Source organism: Parus major, chromosome 3, assembly GCF_001522545.3.
Source record: "Parus major isolate Abel chromosome 3, Parus_major1.1, whole genome shotgun sequence".
Lineage (NCBI taxonomy): Eukaryota > Metazoa > Chordata > Aves > Passeriformes > Paridae > Parus > Parus major.
Window position 1 is genome coordinate 69,331,878 of NC_031770.1, and position 6,121 is coordinate 69,337,998.

Sequence of the window (6,121 nt, forward strand, 5' to 3'; positions counted from 1 at the left end):
TGACTAACAGCCAGAGCTCCATTACACCACACTTTACTCACAACAAATGGAAAGCATGAGCCCATCCTCAGCAAGCTGAGTGTCAAACCTGAGAAATGTTTTTTTCCACACTGACTCTCTTGCATAGATGTGTATCCAAAGAACAACATCACCTTCCCTCAGACTCCTGACTACAACACCCATTTGCAGAGATGTCTAACACCCTGACAGTTGAGCTCATGCTGAAGCCACTGCCCTGAAGCTGACCACTATTAATTCATTGTTTTCATGCATTTTCCCTTCTTCTATTTCAATGATAGACACAATACATGTGGATTCAAGACATGGTAACAAGATGGGATTTGTAAAGACCAGAGTAGTGGCAATAGTCAAAACACAAAGGAGATAATTTTTCTCTGTGTGAATGCAAGGGAAGGGAGAAAGAAGAAAAAGAAAAAAATAAGAGAGACAAAGACCAGTTCTTGGTGAAGCTAAGGAAAGGAAGAAAGCATATTAATACACAACCTGTACATGCAGAGCAGAACATCACTGAAAGATATATAAGTTTCAAAGGCTTAGTGAAAGGAAGGGTGACGATTGTAACATTGAGGCTTGAGAAAAGCAGGAACATGGACTCAACATTGGAGCAGAAAAGCAGGAGCAGCAGTGATCAAGCAGGCTAGACAGGAGCCAGAGGAATTGCAAGATAATAGACCTGCCAAAGACCAGGGAGGAGAGGTAAAGGCAGGAATGACCAGATGGAAGATGTGCAAGGACCTGCATTTCGAAGCTTTGGCAGGAACAGGACAGCAGAGGCGTTAAGGTAGTCCATGCTTACTTTCAGACTCATTCCTCAAAAGGATGTGGAGTGTCTGCAGGATGAGGCTGCCACCCCAATCCCACAGCTGTGCCAAAGGGTTGGGATGATGTGAAAGACAAGCACAGAGAGAAAACCTCGCTCATAATCAATAAAATCTCAGCAATCACACTGCTAAGCTGGGACCCCTACATCCCCTCAGCTGAAACAGAGCCTCCCTGCAGGGACCCACAGATTTCACTGCAAATGTACAGCACAGAGCCCAACTTCAGCCAGGTGTGGAGGCAACGCTCAGTCCCCTGCGCAAAAACAGAGACTGAGCCATGGTGTCACCCACAGTGTGGGTCAGCATCAGAGCTGAGAAGAAAACCACAGAAATCCTGTCCCATGTCCTTCCATGCTCATTCTGCCACGCTATGCACCAAGCAGACAAGCTTTTGAGACCACAGTGGAAACACCAGTCCCCCCTGCAGCTGCCAGCACACCCAGGCAGCTGGTTAACATCCCACAGGAGCCAAACCTCCTGCTCTTCTCTAGCTGACAGAGCACCATTACAGCTGCTGACTGCCCGAGCATTCACCATGGCTGCGGCACAACCAGTTCATGCCTGCCAAAGAAAATGGCCCAAAAGCACACCGGTGGCCCCAGTCACGCACCACAGCCAAAGCCCTTCCTTCCCAAAAGATGGCAGTTCAGCTTTTGCCCACTGCTAAGTCCCAAACCACTTATCACCACCGTGGGACAATGTGTAATTTGCATGTTTTAACTGCATGATTTCTCCATTCTTGTACTACACAAAAATATCTTCCCTCCTGGAAGGGCCAGGATAACTGTTATACTCATTGGTATTTCTACTGGAATTTGCTCCCTGTTCCCCTGAAAGATGAAGAAGAGTGTGTTGACTCGCTAGACTGCGGTTTCCCTCCTTTCTGACTTTTATGCTAGGCAGTAAAAATATAATCACATTTATTCCCACTTTAGGATTCATTTCGTCATAACAGTACACCTACAGTTTTATTTTTTACATTACAATGCATAATTTCCCCAAATCTTTACTAATTAATTCATTCTCAAGCTATGTCATGCATCTCTTTCTATCCTAGATCTCCTGACTTTCTTTCTCTATGAACCTTATTCACAGGGGGCAAGACCTGGCTTTACCGAATGAGGCCTGGCAAACACGGAGGCAGGAAACACAGGGGAGAATGAGTCTGTCAGACTCATTTTCTTCTAGGTTTTACTGCTGAATGTTTATTTCAGATCTGGGAGGAAGCATAGTGGCTCCATTCCATTTCCTTGCCTGCATAACCCACTCAGTGCAGAGCCCCACAAATTCACTTTTCACTTTCACTGCATCAAGGAAATAAAAATGTTTCTACAGGCACTATACAAACTTGGATCTTTTTTCCCAACCCCCACATTCTTTGCTTGTTTATGTTGTCACCATACTGAATTTTATGATTAGACCTTTACTCTATCAGAAAGCAAAATTCCATGATGCTTTACTTTCCTTTGTCCTCTCATGTATGTTTAGTTCTGTGTAACCTGCTTTGTTTGGGGAAGCATTATTTCTGCAGTGCCCTGCCAGGTGAGGCTCCCTGTGCAGACAGGAAAGCCCTTTGCAGCCATCCCACAAAACTTCCATGCATACTCCACAGAAAAACCTTGGTCTCCTGAAAGAATACAATTGATAAAATCTGTCTGCTTTTCCACTTTCCCAAAGATATTTTTTGCTTTTCAGGAGAGAAGGGAGGAGTTTCCTTGGAATCTTCCGAGCGCTCTGAGCAAACGGGCTCGCTCCAGGCACAGGGCTGCTATGCCTGCTTCACCACTTTCCTCCTTCTGACATCAGTACTTTCAAATGCCAAACAGGGACTATTTAAACACTAAACTGAAAAATATTCTGATGAGTTTACTAGTAAATTATAGGGCTGCCCTAAGCTTTAGGCACCAGGAACAATGCCCAATTTTAGATACAAATTAGTTATTGAGAATATTTATGGACACCAAACTCCTTGGCCACATGGAGCAATCTTATGAAATTACAACTCAAATTAATTCCTTACCTTTCAACTGCTAGAGACACACGGATGCACAGATTGCCTCATCCATGCAGGAGAGCTTCCAGTGCAATTCAGTACTGTATGTAACCTCACTTCACAGCATTGCAGAGCACCTAGCTATTCCTCCTGAGCAGCACTGCTTCCTGGCAGTAGGATGGCAAACGGAAATAAGCTGAGGGCAGATGGATGGGGGATCCACCATGGTGCCTAGACAAGTGCTTTCATCAATAAACTTTTACAAATATTTTGGTCTTAAAAAATAACAGTGGGTTCCCTGGTGTCAATAGGTTTGGATCTATGAAGTGTTTTGTTTTTCACCAGCAGGTGAAAAATGGCACCAAATGGAATTTCAGGATAACTATCTGCTTTTCTTCCATGGCGCGAAGTGAATGGCACCTCTGGAAGAAAAACTGGAAAGTCTCACCTGAAGGAGAAAGGAGGACAAAAGAAAAAACAGCTAGAAAATAGGAAAGAGTGGCTGTAAAGGTCACAGTGTAACAAAACAGCTCCTCTTGAATATATATTTCATTGAAACATAATATCAGAAAACTGTGCAGAGTCATGTACTTTTTGCACACAACATTGTATCAAATTAAAATTTGTTATAACCATCGTGTACATTAGGTTAGCGATAACAAAAACGTAACTCAATATCTGGCATAAGGAAAGAGCGAGCAACCCGAATATCCATCCAGTCATGTTAAAATCAAGCTGTGACACTACTGCTGGAAAACACTAAAGCAAGCAGCGAGGTGTTGTGATCCTTCTCGAGTAAATATCTGACTGTATCAAACAGCAAATCTCGAAGGAAGTCTCTGTGATGAGGTAATATTATTGCTCATTCATAGTGCCTTGAATTTACCGTACTTAAAATAGGCACTTGTACCAATGGTCTTTTTATTATCCAAAGGGGGGAAAAAAGAAATCACATATACACCAGTCCTTTCTCTTTCTGCTAGCAAAGGGAGGCAATTCAATCCAACGTGGGCTGAAACCTGAGTAGGTCAATGTACACCATGATAAAATTCCCTAACCCCTGAGCCAAATTTCCCTGAGGGGGCCCTCCTACTTCTCCTTTACTTTCCAAGCTGACTTTTCCATTCCCTCTCTCGTCTTTTCCTCCCCTTCATCTCTTTCATTTCCCCTACCTTAAAGCCTTGATATCTGATCTGCTGCTGATACTCAGGTTACAGTTTTTACAGCTTAGGCTGTCTATTGCTGTATACATTCCTTTCTTTCTGCTCTGCTGTGATTACTTACCAGAGCTTATTTTACACTGGTCCAGATGAAAGCAGTTCAAATGAAGGGAAACAGTCAGCCTGTTTGAACATTACAGATACAAACCTACACAAGGGCACATTGTGCTCCCTCTGTCATTTCACTGCAAACATTTTGCACACTGCAACCAATTTGTTACATTATTGTATTCTCCGGGTTTATTAAGAGCAACTAGACATCTGCATCCATCAGTAAAGAAAAAGGCTAAATGATTGCCACAGAATTTCAACTTTCTCAACTGGTCAAAAATTCAAACTACTTCTTTTTCCTTCCCCTTCTTTTTCCCTTCTTAGATGATAGCAGCTAACTGTCCTACTAAATGCATAGCATATATAGCATAGTTTATGCTGAAAGGTGGGCTACGGAAGGTTCTGCCATCAGCTGTCTCACTCTCAACCAGAAATTACAACGGTTCATAATGTCCTTTCTACACACATTTAGTTTTTAAGTCAGCTGAAATCTTGAGGTTCCTAACCTTAAGCAGTTAGCCATGATTAAAAAAGAGAAACTCTCCATATGAAGGTTAATGCCAGTGCTTAATACCAAAGCATTAGTTTAAAATTGTGTAATTTTTCTCCTTCACACAATGTTGTTTTTGTTTCTTCCTCACCCTTTCAGACAAACATCTGTTATACTGTAGAAGAACAACTATCTCCCAAACCGCTGAGTGTGCCTGCAGCCAAAGTAAACAAAACAAACCCAGAGGATCCAGCACAGTCAGCCTTTATATCCAGCCAGGATAACATTTCACATGTTTTGATTAAAATTAGCTAATTTGTAATTCTAGAACCTATGAAACTTAAAAGCTGCAATCCATATAGATCACATTAGGCGATGCTCTGAGGGGCCAATGCCCTGTACTACAGACCTCTGCAGTCCTCAAAACTATGTGGGATTACAATGAGCAATGACTCTCTGGTAGCTGCACAGAGCCCTCTCCGAAAATAGGATGTGTCACATATCTCACAAAGAAAGACCCCGCTCCTCTGGACTTGAAGTTACTACAGTTTGTTTCCAAAGAGATGCACCAACACATTATTTTGTTTGTGCCCCTAATGCTACCCTTGTCCACATTTACACTTGAAGTGCACACAGAACCGTGTACACGCTCATTACACAGGCAGCAAGAACAAGAACGCCTGCCTTGGGCAGGAAAGGGCACCTAGCCGAAATTAGTGGTGTGCAAAAGAGGGGAGAGGGAACGGTGCATTCCCGTTTAATTTTATATGGAGAGATGAATGTTCCGGAAAGCAAAGATATTTTCACTAGGTATCATGCATATTTATACAGTCGCCTATATAGTATACATACTATGTGAACAAGTGACATTTTCCAGGCAGTCTTCCACTTACAATCAGCCTTTTAATAAATGACATATTCAAATTAAATCTCAGCAGCTTTATCTTGTAGCCAGACTAGGCTGTTTTAGTCACTTTATCTGCTCATTTAACAATAAGTTCAGCTGAAGTCTAGCAATACATTGTTACCAACTTTAGGGAATTAGAGACATCAAACAAGCAGACATGGAACAGACATGGAATACAGGCGCAAAAATTAGGACTGGTCCAGCCTGGAACAACGAACTAATGATAAAAGAAGTTCCAAAATAGCGGGCTTGTGCCATCGCAACCATCCCAACATCTGGAGCGGCCGCCAGAACACAGCTGGAGCGGCACCGGTTCCTATCAGGCAGGACAGCCCTCCGCGCGGTAAATACACTTCCATCAAAAGCAGCCCTCGGACAAGGCACCTTCCAGCGACACCTCTGCGCTACCGTGAGCCGCGGAGCGAAGCGGTACAGCAGAGGAGGAGGAGGCGAGAGGGAGAAGGAGAGAAAAGGGGTCTCCGCGCTGGAGTGCGAGACTGATGCACGGCTCAGACCGCAACGTTTCACTTTGACAATTTAATTACACAGTTGCAGCTGGCTACTGAAAAAAGGACAGAAATACAATGTTTAAAAGAGATCCCTTTCTTTCCTAACTTT